Consider the following 19944-nt stretch of genomic DNA (forward strand, 5'->3'; position numbering starts at 1 on the left):
TTCTTGTTTAATGATTCTGACTGTGTTCTTGTTTTCAGGTGCCTGCCCTCAATTCGGATTTTTGCACAGACAGATTGATTAATGAAATAATAACACAATAATATTAGTACAACTTCCATAAAAGTCAAATGAAATTAGGAGCTAGGCAAACATCTTTCAACATGAATTAAAAAGTTTGACACTAATGAATTAACATCCTATGATCTTTCTGCTTTTATCTCAACCAAAAAAAAAACTCAAGCTTTTCCCACTTTTCTCCCCATTTTCAGTCCCTATTTTCTTTTTTTTTTTTCCTCCCTCCTTTCAAGAACATCTAATTACATCACCCTGCCATCCTCTCCAGACTCCATTTGTCACTCTTTGCTCCATCTGTTGTTTTCACTCTCATCAAAATCTACTTTCAATATTGCAGACAAATTAATGACTCAGTCAACATTTTAAAATGGCATTGCTCCCCTAATCGGTTCAATCAACAAGAAGAAGGGAACTCATATTTATCTGGTGTTTCGAAAGATAAGGAAACTAATTTATGTATCTATTATATATAATTTCTATGATATATTTTTTTAAGACTACTGATCTGCCCAAGTTCGACGAACATACATAAATGATAGTTTCAACTATCATTTAATCTAGGTAGCTAGGATCATTCGTATGGCCCATGAGAAATTCACAAATAGAATAAACGTCTCTTTCATTGCTATCAACTTGCATTCGTTCAAATAAGCTATTCTCACAAACTTAGAGAATGTCATTCAAATTAAAATGCATGCATGTATTTTATATGTGAATGTGAGATTTTGCTGCCTTGTTAATTACTACAATGCTTTCGAATAAGATGATTGCAACGTCGAGAAAGGTGTCTGTGTTTGACTTTCTTCCCTTCAATTATCAAGTAATTATTGTAGAAATATAAAATTACACATGTGACGATCGTGTCCATAATTATTTTTGTTATCAGTTAATATATTATTTAATTAATTTTATTTATCTTATCTTAAAAGAGTTTAACTTTTATTGGTTTTGGTTTATACTCCTTTGAAACATAAAAACTATCATAGATAATCAAAATAAGAACTATTATTAGACAGTAACATTATAAAAATATATCTGTAAAATTTATATTTGATATATTAGTAATGTATAAATTTTTATATATTATTAATAAATTAAATAATATTATATAATTAACGAATAAGTATTAATTTTTAAAATAAATGTATAAAAATTAATATATTTTTTAAAAAATTTATTAATAAAGTGAGACCAATCTAATTTATTGATAATATATAAAATATAAATCTTAAAATGATATTATTGAATTTTTTTCGTAATTATTGAGATGACACACAACAACTACTAGAAGCAGACAACTCCCGACATGTCTTGACAGCCAACGTCCTAATATGTCTTGAGTTGAATAAATAGGTAAAAGCAAGAAGACCCTGAAGCCTCAGCCCAAGCCAAAGAGGTTGCTTTAGAGAAAAAGGCAAAGAGTTCAATTGTTAACGATAAGCAAAAACACTGGTGAAGTTCTGTAGTCATATCCGATTAAAGGCGGTGATGGAGCCTACAGCTACGCGAAGAATTCCTACTTACAGGTATGTCTTTTTTTTTTTTTTTTGGGCACTACTCGACAATGATAGAGGGACATAAGCGTTAATACTTCGACCTTAATCCATCGTTTTACGGTGTGTATTCATAAAGATAAAGGTAGCTATAGTAAATCATATAACAACTGCTGCAGAGAGCGGCTGCAAGCATTACAGATGTAAAGATCCATGGTGCCATTGTAGAGAAGCTTGACATAAAAAAAACTTTCTTCTGCATCAAACGCACTGCATGTATAAGATTTAGGATGCTCAGTTGGACCAAACACATTTATGTCTATGCAAAATGTACTAGAAGCTATGCAGCTTGAATACCAAACTCAGTCTCCTGCTTCCAAAATTCCGGAGTTCCAAGTGTTCTACAATGATCATGCTTCCAATGATTTTAGTACCTTTTTTGCTTCCGTCCCGCCCGAAAGACAATATTTTGTAGCTGGAGTGCCAGGGTCTTTTATGGCCGCTTATTTCCTGAGTCATCTCTCCATGTTGTCCATTCCTCCTATGCATCACAGTGGCTGTCCAAGATTCCAGAAGAGGTGCTAGACAACAATTCCCCTGCATAGAACAAGGGATGAATTCACTACACAATGCTGCAGCAGATGTATACAATGCTTATGCAGCCCAATTTGCCAAGGACATGGACATATTTTTGGTTGATAGAGCTAAGGAGCTTCTGGTTGGAGGGATGATGGTTCTCATCACACTATCAAACCCTGATGGAATCCTTAATGCGTACAATTCATTCGGTATGATGTTTGATCTTCTGAGTAAAATCCTCGTGGATATGGCAAAGCAGGTAAGTCCTATCTGTAGACACCGGTTTTGTCCGGATCTATTGTTCTCATTTCAGGTTAATATTAATATTTTTAATAATAATAATAATAATAATAAATATTAAAAATATATATATAATAATTTAAAAAAAAAAAGAAAAAGAGACAAAAACTAGAGGCTTGGTACGTCACTGTTGTCGCCCCTGTCTAACCCGACCAGTTCCCTGTCCAACCCCTGATTAGCCCCCTGTCTAGCCACCAGACCAGACAACCACCCTATCACGCCTACGACCATTATCTATCCCCCTATTTGAAGCTTTTTAAAACCCTCAGTATCTTCCCCTTCAACCTCTCTTTATGACAGACGAAGAGCTTACCCTTTATCACTGCCCAACCCCCCTTTCAACAAGATCAGTCCCCATACTAGCACCCAAATTCGAGCCTCAACCCTCACCAAACTCATACCCAAACAGAAACAAAAAAACAAAGACAAATAGTCCTCCCCGTAAGGAGGAACCTCAGCGTCGAGCTCCCTGTAAAAACAAAGAAAACAGATCAGTTCTAGTCCAAAATAAAAAAAAAAGAGAAGAAACCGAAACTTTAAACCCCGATCTACGATGATTGGGGTTGTTTCTTGCGAAAGTGACACTGGATCTGGAAAGGGGATGAAGAAAGAGAGCTTCTGGATGTTTTTGAAGGTTTTTTGACATCGGTTATCGACGACCGATGGTGACCCACGGTGGTCGGCGTGACCATAGGTGATCGACTTCTGGCAATCGACGGGCCTTCTATTTTTTGGGTTAAGAAAAAAAAAGTTTTTTTTTCTAAAACAGGTGAAGAAATGAGCAAAAAAAAAAAAATCTTTTGAGCCTATATAGAAAAATCTAAAGCCCAAAACGATGTCATTTTAAGTAAAGAGGATCCGTGTGTGGACCCGAACCCGACCTAGGATTCGCTACTCCACCCGAAAACCACCTTCAGCCAGCCTCTAACCGGTTCAACTGAATTGCTCGTCGAGCCACTCTCATTCGGTTCAACTGGATCGATTCGCAGAACCGGTTCAACTGGTCTAGATCAGTGTTGATCGGACCATTGACCGGTCCGATTCAAGTAAATTTTTTTTATAATTTTATAATTTTTATTATATATTATTATTTTTGTTATTTTAAGTATTTTCTTTATATTTATGTATGATAAATTTTTAAATTTATTAGGATAATTTTTTTAATTGTTTTAATAATAATAAAAATAAAAATAAGTAACATAATAATTAAAAATATACATTAAAAATGCTCAAAATAATAATAATTATTATTATTATTTTTTCTGCCTAGATGTTGGAGCAATAAAAAAATATTTTTTTAAAGAAATAGTTCCGCCTAGATGTTGAAAAATTATTATTAATAAATTTTCATAAAAAGAAATATAAAATTTTTTTAATTAATTTTAAAAAACCATTAAAATCGAACTTGCTTCAAAAATCTGTCTAGATGTTGGAGATTTTTAAAGATGTTCGTATTTTCTTAAAAGTGAAACCTTAAACACTAATTCTTAATTTTCAAAATCCTAGGTTTCTAAAACTCTTTATATCCAAACCCCTAAAATCCAAAATCTCCTAAAATCCAAAATCTTAAAATCCAAAATCCTAAAATCTGAAACCCCTAAAAATCTAAAATCTCTTAAATCCAAACCCCTAAAATCCGAAACCCCTAAAATCCAAACCCCAAACCCCAAAACTCAAACCCTAAAATCTCCAAACTCTAAAATCAAAACCCTAAACCTTTCATATCATAAAATTCAAGCTTTAAAACCAAACCTTCAAAACCTTTACTCAAGTCCTTACTCAAAACCTTCTGAAAATCTTAAAAACACGTGTGAAAATCTCATTTGAAGTAATTTATTCTCGAATGCCGCTTAGATGATGTGGTATTTAAGAAATTTTACTTCGTTAAGTCTTTTCACACGATTTCGTAATTCGCATTGATAATAAGATTAATAAATAAAAAATATAACAGTAAATTGAGATCTTAAATATAAATAATCGCACCTAAGCTCTGCCTAGATGTTGGAGAGTCGGAGTGGCCTCATTATACTTAAGAATCCAACTTTTAAATTGTATCTCATCCTACATAACATTCATTGGCATACATAAGTTAGCATGTTATTATCAATAATTATTTGTACTATTCTGTCTTTAATTTTTATTTACTACTTGGTGATAAAATATTTTATAATAAAATGAATAATACTTTTTTTAAAAAAATTGTTATATTACAAAATAAAAAAAATATTCTGAAAGAAATAATTCTTGGTACTCTGCTTAGATGTTGAAAAATTTTAATTTAAATTTTTTAACTTAAAGATTTTTTCAATATTTTTAAATAAAAATTTTAGCAAAAATATTTTTTAAAAAACGAAGGGAATTAGTATTAAATTTCAAGTCAAAATTATTTTTATCCAACATCGAAAATAGTGCATAATTAAATAGTACCAATTTATAGGTGTTGTGGGATGCTAATCCTTCCCCACACATAACCGACTTCCGAACTCAACTTGATTTTTTGTAGATCAAAATTTATTTTTTTGATAAACTTTAAACCTGTTGTTATAGTTTTATTAAAAAGATAAATTTTTAAATGTCAAATCACACCCTAACAAAAATTGATGATGACTCCCTTTTATTTTTTTCGATTTTAAAACACTTTATGTTTGAGGATCCTAAAACCATTACGACACATTTCGTCGTCTGTTTTTAAACCTAATAACTAAAATCCTTGAAAGAACTTACAAATAAACCTGAAATGTCCAAACAGGTATATAAATGAAGAAGCTGAAATGCTTTGCCACAGGAAATAATAAGTTGATTCTTTCAACTTGCCTATATATGCTGCCTTTCCCAAGGAGATGAAAGAAATGGTTGTTTTAGCATAGAGAGAATGGAGACAACAAATCCCTTAGCTAAGATAGGCCAGTTCGGTACCGGACCTTGTTCAATGCACTTTAGAGCTGGCCTGGAGGGAATCATCAGCAATCATTTTGCAAACAAGATTATCGATGAATTATTTGATCGTTTCGAGAGGAAAGCTGACGAGTACTCGTACTTGATGAACGCCGGCAACACTGCAGGAACTCAACTATTTATAATTCTGACACGCAAATGATGGTTTAATGGTGGATCTTAGAATCCTTTACGTCCTTGCTGTTGTCACAAAACTAGTTTCTATGTCAAGGAACAATATTATATGGCAGTGTGTCCTATAATTCTACCATTAAATAAGTGTCAAGCTCAATGGCAGGCCGTGCTGCAACTAAGTTGCAGCCATGACTTTGTAGTGACTGAATTAGGCAATTACTTGGAAAGTTTGTATTGCATATTGTAAATATTATGAATGAAAAATAAGCTATGTGAGCTTTCCTGTCCCAAAAACCTTTGCTCCATCTTGTATTTCTTTCTTGCATGTTGCATGTTGCATGTTACATATTGCATATTGTTTTTCTTTCTTATATTTTTCATTGCCTTGTTTTTGGGTGACTATCATATTACCATAACCAAAAAGAAGAACAGTTTTTTCATTTTGGCAATGCTAACAATTGTATTCCCGTACAACTACTTGCCTACATTTAGATTTTTGATACAAGGTAAAATGGGAATACGACATTCTGTGATACAGAGAATGTCAACTTAAAAAATTACATAGTTGACGATTGTTGACAATAATTCATATTCATATTGTAGGGGGAATTCTATTTATATCTCCAATTTTATTTTATACACCTCACTAGTAAATACATCCCAAATTCAAATTTAAATTTTTTATTTTTACTAAATACTCCTCACAACTAATTTTTGTATATTCTCTTCCTACCGTTTTACTCTTTCATTCTCTCTTCTTCTCTCTTCATTTTCAATAAAAAAAGCCCTAAACAAATAAAACTAATCCCAAATTAGTTTTTTTTTTTTAGTTTTTCACTTATTTAAGATAAGATTTCTAACTTTCTTTTCCATTAATTTGGTTGAAATTTGGTTGAAATTCATGTAGAAATAAAGTTTAGGGTTTATAATAAAATTAGATTGAATTTAAGCTTCTTGAAAATAGATTTCCGAGAAGCTTAAAGATCATTTTTTTGATTGTATAAATTTTATTCAAAATTTTCATGAATCAATATATTTTGTAAATTTATCTTTGAGTTGATAGTTTTAATGAGTTGTGTTTTGTTACAAATATGGCTTGTACATAAGGCAAAGGTATCATAGTTGATGCTAGTCCGAGCCAGAGGTGTCTGACTGCCTCTAAAAGGAGATGACGAGTAGGAGAGACAGTGAGCCAGGGGACCATACAGCTAATGACATTCCTTAGGCTGAGCCTTTGACTTTCACCATTTATGAGCATCACGTGAAGTCCTTTTTAGGAGGTCCAATTGATACCTCCATTATATCGAGTTTAGCTTCTTATGTTACATTCCAAATTTAAAATAACCAGAAAATCACTAGAATTGTATAATATGAATCGTGTTAGTTTATATATTTAGAGTGCGCTGGTTGGTTGTTGTTGTTGATGATATTGTGTATGATGTTGATATTGGTGATGTTGTATAAATATTTTTGTTGTTGTTTTTATTGTTACAATAGCATTCCATTGAAATCGATTAACTACGGGCTGAAGTTATAGCAATGGCATCTAAACGATGCATGCAATAGTATTCGAGCCCATGTAGTCCAATTGGGTTTATGCTCACTCATCGACGGCACCTATCATACAATTAATGCAACAATAGTCTCCATTTTTGTCTAGAAGTGGCGATCAGAAATGAACACATTTCATATGTCATTTGATGAGATGACTATTACGTTGAACGATGTGTTTACCATTATCCACATACCGATCATTGGGACTATTGTTATAATACCTCATTTGTTGATGATGCATAAGGCAAACACATTATTGTTGAGGTTGCTTGGAGTTTCTTATGACGATGCTAGAGTGGAGACTAAATCAAGTAAAAGATCTACTATTTAACTATCTTGACTGCATGAGACTTTTAAGCATGTCACTGATACATCAAATGCTAAGGTGATTGCATGCGCATCTCGAGCTTTTCTATTATATTTGGTAAAGAGTACATTATTTTGTGACAAAACCGCGATGAGAATATTAGTAGCATACTTACCCCTATTGAAAGATCTCACTGTCATTGGGAGGTATGCTTGAGGGATAGCTAGCCTCACTTACTTATATAGGTAGCTTGGGATTGTGAGCAGTGCACATGTGTATTAGATTGTCAGATATTTGATACTTGTCCACGTATGTATTTATAATTATTTAAAAATATATTATAATTATTTGATTTATTTTTTATTAGTCATATATGTGTGGATTTACAAATGTATTTCATGTATGCATGGATTTACGATCACTTTCCATCATTAGGCGCAGTCATCGATTTGATATATTCAAATGATCTACCACGTGTTTGATGATGGAAGACTTATGATGATACATTACTTGTTTTAAGTGAAAGCTTGGATAGGTTGACAGTATTAGATATGTGCTAGGCCCTATACGTCGATAGATGGGAGGCATATCCTTTTTCATTGGATGTATCAAGTGTAGGGTAATTGTAGAGCTGTATCAATCGAAGAGGGTTTTATGCCAATTTGGCTTTGTACATACTATTCCATTAGAGATTGTTGGCCTTGTCTCATACTTGACAAAGACCATCATTTAACCAATATGATATTATATATAGCTTTTTAGACCAATACTGGGAACAATGAGATATGCACGTTGTGTTGGTTAAGCATCAAGATCGGAGATGTCAGAGGCTCGAAAAGTATAACAATATGATATCAGTGATAAAATGTTTTATAATATAATATCTTATATTATTATAGTAGCATCAAGATCGTCTACTAGATAAAATGTTCATAATATAATATAAAGCATAAAAAAATATAAACAATAAATATTAACATAAAATATTTAAGATCATTACAAAAAATAATCAATCAATGTCTATTATTTATTGAGTGGCCATATTAGAATTCGAATTAAATAATAACTTGAAATCCTTAACGAGGGGCACATATAAAATATCCTACCCTTGAGCACAATTATACTGAATCTTACGCTAGTTACATGCAATATGAGGTATTGGTGCGAATGATTTTAGAAATGCTTGTATAATATAGGAACGTTATTTATATAATGTCATTAATGCCTATATAAAATAAAAATGATAAATATAAATGTCATAATGTCTAGATCCGGGGATCTATTGCTAGACATTGACTTTTAGGGAGTCGCCACCAATCTTTTTTATCTAGGTGCGATTGACCACCTAAGGAATCTATTTTTTTAGGGAACACCTAAGTTTAAGGGTCCTTAAAAGAATAGGTTCGAGTCTACTAACCAGAACAGAATTCGGGAGTTTGGTTACGTGTGAGAAAGGTTATAGCACCCTCACAACGCTCATCAAAAGATGGTACCAGCATAATTTTGTATTATCCAATAAGCCTTAAAATTTTACCAAGTAATTAACTATTGAAAATTATTCTCAATTGACTCTAATACTTTTAGAAAAAAATTAAAAAAATTTCCTTACCTCAGGAGTATGCAAGAAAACTACTGTTTCACTTGCAGAGGCTCCATCGTCGGATTATTTAACATTAAAGAAAATTCAAAAAAAGAAAAAAATGATTGCTTTTTGTGCAAAAAAAATTGATACTTTCAACTTTTTCCTAAAAATATTATTTTGAAACTTTAATTTCGAGGAAAATTGATACTTTCAACTTTTTCTCAAAAATTTATTTTTTTTGAAAATTTATTTTTAAGGAAAATTGATACTTTTAACTTTTCGCCAAAAATATTTTTTGGAAACTTTTAATTTCGAGGAAAATTGATACTTTCAACTTTTCCCCAAAAATATTTTTTTGGATTTTATTTAAAGAAAACAAAATAATAAAACAAAATAAAAGTGAGAAATAATAAATAAATAAATAAATAAAGAAAAGTAAAACAAAAATAAAAATAAAATGAAGATAAAAGAACATTAAATAAATCTAATCTAATAAATAAAAATAAATAAATAAATAATTTTAAAAAAAAAATCTGGAACGGCTCGAAAAATGGCTCAGCTCGGCTCAAGGAAGAAAAACGGCTCAGAGAAGCGGCTCGGCTCATCAGCTCGGCTCGGCTCACGACTTGGGGAGGTGGAACACGCGCGGGTCGTCAAGTGGGTCGACGCTCGGGTCGGGTCGGATCTCGACAAAACGCGTGGATCCTCTGGGTTGTTTAACGCAAAAACGACGTCGTTTTGGGAGGATGTATAAGGCTCTTCCTTTTATTTTTCAGCAGAAACCTTCTCCCCTCTCTCTCTCTTCCTCTTTTTTCTCTCGTTTCTCTCTAAAATGACCGAAAAACTCCGGTTAAATATTCACCAGATTCTAAAAATTTTCATCGGAATCTGGATTTTTCACCGAAAGTTCATCGAAAAGTTGGTCGGTTTTTGAAAATTTTCACCGAAAACTGGGCAGCTAGCCGGAAACTTCAAAGTTGGCTGAAATTATCGTCGGAAAATTAAATCTTCACCAGAAAAATCATCGAAATCTGAAAATTTTCCAGAAATTTCCAGAAAAAATTTTCGCTAAAAATCTCCAAAAAATTTTTTTCGATTCTCACAGCTATTCTAACACTTCTCAACCTTCTTTTAGCCTTCAAAAATCTTCTATACGCCCTTTTTCTCTCAATCAGTAACTTTTCGCTCACTGTTTTTCTGTGTGTCCTCTGTTATGTTTCAAAGGATCCCTTTTATAGGGATTGATCAGAAGAGTTTTTGATCAATCTCAATTCCTCTTTGGATCGGGATTCAATCATTGAATCCAACATGAACTCTTCTAATTGAATCCAATCCAATTTTCAGCCAGCTAAATAAAAAAAATCAAATGAAAATAAATCAGATAAATCAAAAAAATTAACAGATAAATTAAAATTAAATAACAGATAATACATAAATATTAACAGAAAAAGAAAAAAAAGAAGAAAAAAAAATAATAATAAAGATATATACATATTAATAAATACATAAATACCTAAGATAAAAAAATAATAATAAAAGAGAAGAAAAAAAATAATATATATATATAATAATAATAATAACAATAAAAATAAAAATAAAATAAAAATGTAAAATACAAAAAAAATAAAAACAAAAATAAAATGAAGAAAAAAAAACATAGACTTACCTATTTGGACCAAGCCCAATTGATCTGGGCCTGGACCAAATTGAGTGTCTACAGCTGCCCCTTTTTGCACATTTTCTGTAAAATAAAAATTACGCAAAGAGGTAGACACCCTATCAAGACTCAACTCGACCTTTTTACTTTTTATTTTTTTGTTTTTTTTTTTTTTGTTTTTGATCAAAGCTCCTCTAGGCAGAGGCTCAATGACTTTGAGAAACATAAATGGCTCCTCTAATCAGAGGCTCAACAACTTTGAAAAAAATAAATTGCTCCTCTAAACAGAGGCACCACGACTTTGGAAAGTAAATTGCTCCACTAAACAGAGGCAACGAAACTTTGGGAAAGTAAATTGCTCCTCTAAACAAAGGCACCACGACTTTGAAAAGTAAATTACTCCTCTAAACAGAGGCAACAATACTTTGAAAAGTAAATTGCTCCTCTAAACAGAGGCAACGAAACTTTGGAAAATAAATTGCTCCTTGACAATCATGTCCAAAGGAGTTATAGATCGTGATTGAAGACATTTTGTAATGGGAACTCAAAGATTCACAATTTGAGTTCGACATTCATAGGTTCAGATTTGTAAGAACCTTCCAACTTTGTAAGAATTTACTGAAATTTGATTCTCAAGATTTCAGTTTCGTTCAAATTTGCAAGATCTCAAGATTTGCATTTGCAACTTGTAAGACTCGCATCAAAGATCCTCATTTGAATTTTGGAGGCTCACATCCAAAAGTTCAAGGCTTTTTAAAGGTTCTTATTTGGCAAACTTGAAATTCATATCCAAAAATCTAAAGCTTTTCATTTGAATTTTGGAAATTCACATCTAAAAATTCAAAGCTTTTCATTTAAGTTCAAAGGCTCACATGCAATAAAACTTAGAGTTTCACATCTAAGTTCAAAGGCTCTCATTTAAAACATTGGAAATTCATATCCAAAAGGTTGAAGTTTTGTATTTTGGAGATCCACATCCAAAAGTTCAAAAATTTTCATTTGTTCGAAGATTCACATTCGATAAACTTTAGGGTTTCACTCCTCAAAGATTCTCATTTTGAAACTCAGAGATTCTAAAAAATTTTCATAAAAATATTCATAATTTCTTTTTCAAGTGACTTAAAATTTTGCATGAATGAATGTTATGACCAAAGATGCAAATGCTTTCTTAATGATGCAAATGTGGCAACCTATATTCTCATAGTGCCATGCATGTCCAAACAAAGTTTAATCCATCAAATTATGTGTATGTACTATTCAAGCAATGATGCCCCCATGATGCATGTAATACAGACGTCAATAATGTCATGAAATCCTAAATAATTGTGATAATATGGCTCTCAAAACTCCACCATTTTGTATGTCTTCCTTGTTCAGTTTCTCAATACTTTGAAATAAGTTTCATCAATCGATCATCACTTGACCACCATTCATAGAATTCTCAGCACTAAAAATTTCAGAACAAATTTCATCCACCATTACTGAGTCATTACTTATAGGTGTCTCAGCATTAACCATTCCAAAATAAACTTTGTCCACTGATTATTTTCATCATTCAATCATAACTTGCAAGTCATATCGACCAATTCATCCTTGTACTCATCACTTGATTATACCACTTTTTAAGATTTGTCCTATCATATTCTCCATTTGGTCACATCATATATCCTTTCAAATCATCTCTTTTAGATTTTTACCACCATCATCTTAGATTTCTTTTCAAATGAATGCAAGACTCTTTTAAGCACATATTTATTCATTCATTATCATTTCAATTCTCGACAAATACAATGCAATTAAGCATTTTCTCAATTAATTTTAAGGGTGAAACAATAAGAGAACACAAAGTAAAGATAATCAATGAAAATCTATTTTGGTACAAAATAAATGGGAAAGGAAATAAATTGGATACATGTCATTGGGATGAATGGTATGTCCAAATGATGAATATTCAGATAATTCTCAACATTAATCTAGGATTCTTTTTTCAAAAACTCATTCCATTTACTGCTGAAGTCATCTTGAGCTTAGTGAACTTTGCCCCAGTCTTTGAGAGATCTTCAGATGTCTTTGATCTTTCATTCGTGTGAGCCATTTGATCTGGATCTTTTTCTACCAAAATCACCCGTTCAGGTTTTCAATTTGATTTTTTTTTTTCATTTTCTCAGTTTTTTCTTCTTTCTTTCTTTTTTTTTTTTTCATCATCTTCTTTTTTTTTTCTCATTTTTCATCTATTGTTGATATCTTTCATACATCAAACTTTAGAGCAATATAGCATGATTTCATTGCTTCATCATGAGCATACCTTTGTTCAATATATGATCATTCAAGTTGAGTATTCACACTTGATCCAAATGGACTTTTTAAGGTTGTAATGTAGGTCAAGGTGAAAGGTTATAAAATGGATATAATAGGCTCAAAACATGTATTAAAAAGGTTCAAAACCAAAGGATCATTTGATACAACTTGGCATTTTGCCCCCACATCGTTTCACTGCTTTTTTCTTTCCTCACATAAAGGATTCTCATTACTTTGTCCCAAGTCATGTGTGGCATTTATTTTTTTTTCTTTTTTCATTTTTGAGATCTTTTATGATTTTTTTCAAAAATTGCCCCCCAGTGTAGAGGGTGATCCTTGGTTGGGGTTCTTCAGAAAAAGAAATCATAATAGGCTCAAAAGGGTAGTAATAAATAGTTTTTGAATGGTAAAAGAAATATGGCTATTTTTCATCTCAATTGTGAATACTTTTCTTGAACATCATCTATTGAACAAAGCTCATGATCCTGTATAGAAGATTACATGTCTTCAAGACATATCTCTTTCACTTCTGGTAATGGCTTATCCTTTTTTTTTTGTCAAATCATCTCCTCATATTAATGTGGATGAGTTCTCAAAATTAAATCCTAGAATTATTATTATCATTGTCTAAATATTCATCATCTGAAATTTGAGAATGTGAGTATAAGTTATGAAAGGTAACAGAGCATGGAGTAATGGTCAAATGAAAGAGAAAAATGTAATGAAATGCATTAACTTGCCTTTATTAAGTGAAATCATATTGCAAAAAAAATCTAACAATTACTCGAAAAGAAATCCTAAAATGACAAAAGAAACCTTCAACCAGCCTTATCTCCATTCTTTAAAATTGTCTCCTTATGCGATCAGGTGAAGAATCTCTATTGACATCTTGCCCATCAATTCATTGTGACTCTCCGGATCCTTTCTGTTCTTGACTTTCACTCAGAATGCTAATATTAGGTGTTGTAACTTTTCCTTGATCAAAACTTACCATTCCATCATTGATCAACCATTGCACCTTATGCTTTAAAACAGTGCAATTTTTAGTAGAATGACCAGTAATTCCATAATGGTAGTCGCAGCGAGCTGTAAGATCATACCACTTTGGATAGGGTGGTTTAAGTGGCTTCACATGGCTGGGGGCAATCCAATGGCTATTATAGAGTTCTTGATATAACTCTGTATAAGTCATAGGGATTAGATCAAATACAAGTTTTTCTCGAGTAGTCCGTTGTTCTCGTGAACTACTTGCTGGGTTAATAGGGCGAATTTAGGTTCTTACAGGAGCTTGAATGTTAAGGCTATATGTAAGATCTTGAGGGCTAAAAATTGATCGGTATATGGATAAATAAGGTGGTTGTGGAGCTAGCTGGTATGGGTAGGATGAGGTATTATTCACAACAAGATAGTATGGAGAGTAACCTTGGGATGGATAGGATTGATAACCCCTGAATTGTTGTCTATCAAAGCTCACAACTTGAGCTTCATCTTTTTTCTTTTTTGATGCCTTCTTGGTTTTTCTTCCTTTCAACTTGCCATTTTTTATGGCACTTTCAATATTTCTCCAGAGATCATCATGTCGGTGAAATTTTTTGTTGCATTTCTTATCATCTTTTCATAATAAGGAGACTTCAAAGTGCTGACAAATAACACTGTAGTTTCTTTCTTAGTCAGAGGAGGTTATACTTGAGAAGCAACATCCCTCCACCTTTGGGCATACTTTTTAAAAGACTCGTTTTCCTTTTTCTCCAGATTCTGTAAAGACAAACGATCAGGGGCCAAATCGATAATATTTCGATATTGACTGATGAAGTCATACGCCATATCGCTCCAAGAGCGAATGCGGGTTCTGTCTAACTGAACATACCATATGGCCGCAGAGTCAATAAGGTTATCCTGAAAGACATGCATTAAGAGTTTTTTATCATGAGCATAAGCTGCCATATTCCAACAATACATGGTGATGTGAGTTCTGGGGTATTTCGTACCATCATATTTTTTAAATTTTGGTACTTTGAACTTATGAGGGATGACCACATCAGGGACTAGGCAGAGTCCAGCAGCATCAACTGACCCATAAAAACTAAATCCTTTTACAGCCCGTAGCCTTTGCTCTAGCATACTAATCTTGGAACTTTCTTGAGTTTTCACTTTTACCTTTTCTTTCTCCTTTTCTTTCAGACCATCTAGATCAAAAATTAGTTCTACTGCCTTTTCAGTAAAGACAGGATTTACATAGCTATTATAATACCCTGGGTTAGAAGCTGACGGTATTCCAGGATATGTTGGATATATAAAGTGTTACGGTGAAACCTCTTGAGTAGACTAGGCTTGAGGTGGGCCAAAATCTGGAAGATATAAAGGGTCAGCCACTTCTTGCAACGAGGGAACTTGTTGGCTTGTATCTTCTTCAACTCATTTTCCCTTATTCAGCTTATTAAGAGTATCCAAAATCTTACTCAGCTCACTTTCAATCTTTTCTTGTGCTTTTTCTATCTTTTCAAATCTATGAGAATTTTTTTGCTCCATTTGTCTTGCTCTGGATCTTGTGTTGTATCGATGGGCAGGGTTCTCACTAGATGGAGCTATCCTTGAACCTTTAGCACCACAATTATGATTAGAAATGTTATGCTATGCTTTATGTATGATGCTTTGATGCACGAATGAAATGTACATTTTTTTGAATGAAATCTAATATGAAATGGATGCAAATGATTGTGTTAAAACATGATCATGAAAGTAATGTAGATGCATACAATCAGACAAATAACCTAGTTAGTTTCATGGATAAAATGAAAGTGATGTTGATGCACAATGTTACATATGATAATGAAAATGATGCACAAAGTTAAACAATCAAAATGATTAGATAAACATCCTTTTTGTGTCTTAATTTCAAGGTATATCTATCATTGGGTAGAAAGGGCTCTATCCTAGGTTTAGGCACTCTTAAGGTTCACTATATGTGATTTTAAGGTCAAAGTCTAAAGGTCCTCAAATTGTTCCTTACATCTTTGTCCATCACAGACTAGTAAGGTACCCTAATCCTCACCTATTACAGGCTACAAGCGAAAAAAGTTCAATTTGAGTGGGAGTATTTTGCTAGCCACTGCGGAGGCATTAGACCTCACGAAAGCAATAGGTACTTTACTCTCTTCTAGAGAGACGGAGCTCGGGTGTAGAGCTCATGTTATGCACATGCATATGAATGACATAATTAACAAAGCAAATAAACATGAATCAATAATAACACATATATACAAAAAGTTTCAATTTTATTAGGCTTTTGGATGACACATATTATTTGCTGGCCTGACTCTCAAATTCTCCAGCGGAGTCGTCAAGCTGTCATAACGTCGGGGATCTATCACTAGACATTGACTTTTAGGGAGTCGCCACCAATTTTTTTTATCTAGGTACGATTGGCCACCTAAGAAATCTATCCTTTCAGAGAACACCTAAGTTTAAGGGTCCTTAAAAGAATAGGTTCGGGTTTACTAACCAAAACAGAGTTCAGAAGTTCGGTTACGTGTGAGAAAGGTTATAGCACCCTTACAACGCCCATCAAAAGATGGTACCAGCATAATTTTGTGTTATCCAATAAGCCTTAAAATTTTACCAAGTAATTAACTATTAAAAATTATTCTCAATTGACTCTAATACTTTTAGAAAAAAATTGAAAAAATTCCCTTACCTCAGAAGTATGCAAGAAAACTACTGTTTCACTTGCAGAGGCTCCATCGTCGGATTATTTGACATTAAGGAAAATTCAAAAAAAGAAAAAAAAATGATTACTTTTTGTGCAGGAAAAATTGATACTTTTAACTTTTCTCCAAAAATATTATTTTGAAACTTTAATTTCGAGGAAAATTGATACTTTCAACTTTTCTCCAAAAATATGTTTTTGGATTTTATTTAAAGAAAATAAAATAATAAAATAAAATAAAAGTGAGAAATAAATAAATAAATAAATAAATAAAAGTAAAACAAAAAAAATAAAATGAAGATAAAAGAACATTAAATAAACCTAATCTAATAAATAAAAATAAATAAATTAATTAATTAATTAAAAAAAAACCTGAAGCGGCTCGAAAAACGACTCGATTCAACTCGACTCAAGGAAGAAAAATGGCTCAGAGAAGTGGCTCGGGTCGTCGGCTCGGCTCGGCTCACGGCTCAGAGAGGTGGAACATGCGCGGGTCGCCAAGTGGGTCGACGCTCGGGTCGGGTCGAATCTCGACAAAATGCATGGATCCTCTAGGTTGTTTAACGTAAAAACGGTGTCGTTTTGAAAGGGTATATAAGGCTCTTCCCTTTGTTTTTCGACAGAAACTTTCTCCCCTCTCTCTCTCTTCCTCTTTTTTCTCTCGCTTCTCTCTAAAACAACCGAAGAACTTCGATTGAATATTCACCGGATTCTGAAATTTTTCGTCAGAATCTGGGTTTTTCGTTGGAAATTCGTCGAAAAGTTAGTCAGTTTTTGAAAATCTTCACCGAAAACTGGGTAGCTGGCCGAAAACTTCAAAGTTAGCCAAAATTGTATTCCAAAAATTCAATCTTCGTCGAAAAAATCACCGAAATCTAAAAATTTTCCAGAAATTTCCAGAAAAAATTTTTGCCAAAAATCTCTAAATTTTTTTTTTCAATTTCCACAGCTATTCTAACACTTTTCAACCTTCTTTTAGCCTTCAAAAATCTTCTATACGCCCCTTTTCTCTCAATCAGTAGGTTTTCGCTCACTGTTTTTTGTGTGTCCTCTGTTCTGTTTCAGAGGATCCTTTTTATAGGGATTAATCAAAAGAATTTCTGATCAATCCCAATTCCTCTTTGGATCGAGATTCAATCATTGAATCCAACATGGACTCTTCTGATTGAATCCCAATCCAATTTTCAGCCAGATAAATTAAAAAAAAATAAAAGAAAAAATCAAATAAAAATAAATAAGATAAATCAAAAAAATTAATAGATAAATTAAAATTAAATAACAGATAATACATAAATATTAACAGGAAAAGAAAAAAAAGAAAAAGAAAAAAAAATAAAGATATATACATATTAATAAATACATAAATGCCTAAGATAAAAAAAATAATAATAAAAGAGAAGAAAAAAATATAAAATAATAACAATAAAAATAAAAATAAAATAAAAATAAAATAAAAATGTAAAATAAAAAAAAATAAAAATAAATATAAAATGAAGAAAAAAATATAGACTTACCCATTTAGACCAGGCCCAATTGATCCGGGCCTGGACCAAATTGAGTGTCTACAATAAATAGTAATTGACAACACTAATTAACAGTACCTGCATAAAATGACAACCATTAACAAATCAAATCGTAATTAATATGTGCTCCAATGGTGCGAGTTGTACAGATCTAATAAGAAGATATGTTATGTACTATTTTGAACTAATGTGGACTTGCACGATGTTATATTGGGAGGCAATTAAATGATTCATATCAGATAAGACTATCCACTTATCTTACAATGTAAAAGTTTAGAAACATGATAAGTTTATAACAATCTCTTAACACATTCCATGGATCCATATAAAGTTAGATAATCGCATCAATATCCATTAAGCTCTTCAATTAAATCTCGTCACTCTTGTACCTAACTATCTAATCTCAATCCAACCAACCCAACAATAGCATAAAACTCATAATATCCATCCACCTCAATATCTATATATGGATGTAACTCCACTGGCAAACTATCCAAATATTGTATTTTTTGTTTATCATGAGGCTGGTGAACAAGAATTTTAGCAATATGTTTTGTTGATTTTTTTGAGTTTGTAATGCTTGGTGGTGATGTACTATCTTGAACTGATAACACAATCTTTTATTATGATAGGTTACGTTTTGTAGAGGTATATGCTTTTAAAGCTTTGGAACCTTTTGGCTTAGCCATCTCTAATGGTGCATCAAGATAGTTGTGGACGAATCATCAAGTTCTCACAACTTTTTTTTCATGGCCAACTTACCCCAACTCATCATATTTATTAAAATGTTTGATGGTTCGATCAACCTCGGACCAGATGGTTAACTCATTAGATATTGAATTGTCTTTGCTTTTCATTAAATCTAACTTTTTTCAATGCAGATGCATTTTAGATAAAGAAATTAAACTTTTCATTTTTATATGCTTTGCAACTTTATGAATATAAGATAATCCATGCGTGCTTCTGATCATATAGGCATAAGCATATGCATCAATCTCAATATGATTAGCTCGCTTAACCTTCATCAATATTATATTCAATATGTTCCTAGATACCAAACCTAGCAACTCTTTGAACAATAAAAGCTTGAAATTATACTTTACAAAGGTAACACTTTATTTAAAATGAAGCCTTGATCTTTGTATGTTAGGGCTCAATAAGTGCGTTAATTATCTTCTATGATTATTCAAAATCCTCTTGCAATAATCCAAGGTGCCTCTTTAATTTTAAATGTGCATTTTCGGCCTTAAAAAAATAATAAAGGCACTATTGGCCTTAAAAAAATAATATTAGCAACATAAATCATACATATTTATTGTAACATTGTTAAAGTGTATTATTTTATCTATCCAAGTCACAATAAATCAGTTCTTATACTTTGTCAATCACTGATATTTTACATACTTTAATGTACTTGGATAAGTTTGGTAATCAATTTTAAATTAGCTTAGATGCCTTTCGTACTCACCATAAGTAGACAAATACATCGGTACACTCCAATGCCTCATATTTTTCTTTTCGTTAAAAAAACTTTTTACAATTTGCAAGTAAATTTCTATTGATGTGCAATCTATAAAGAAGATTGATTGTGCTCAAAAACACTACTTATATGACATTCATCAATGCTAACTCTTTATCAATAACAATGACAATAAAAAATTTACTAATAGGCATCAAATTTTTTAACTTATCTAGTGTCGAAATATAAATCTCAGAACATTCAGCCTCTATGTACACAAATGTAACAGAAAATGTCATCTCAGTGGAAGTTACACTAATAATTTCAAATAGTGATGTCGTA

General features: G+C 32.0%; 1 pseudogene; it reads left to right on the top strand.

Moving 5' to 3' along the window:
• Positions 1–10: 10 nt before the first annotated feature.
• LOC111317719 (loganic acid O-methyltransferase-like) lies at positions 11–5544 on the top strand (annotated as a pseudogene).
• The last annotated feature ends 14400 nt before the right edge of the window (positions 5545–19944 follow it).

This window comes from Durio zibethinus, chromosome 2 (assembly GCF_047325235.1).
Source record: "Durio zibethinus cultivar Kanyao isolate XHJ-2024 chromosome 2, ASM4732523v1, whole genome shotgun sequence".
In the NCBI taxonomy this organism is placed as follows: domain Eukaryota; kingdom Viridiplantae; phylum Streptophyta; class Magnoliopsida; order Malvales; family Malvaceae; genus Durio; species Durio zibethinus.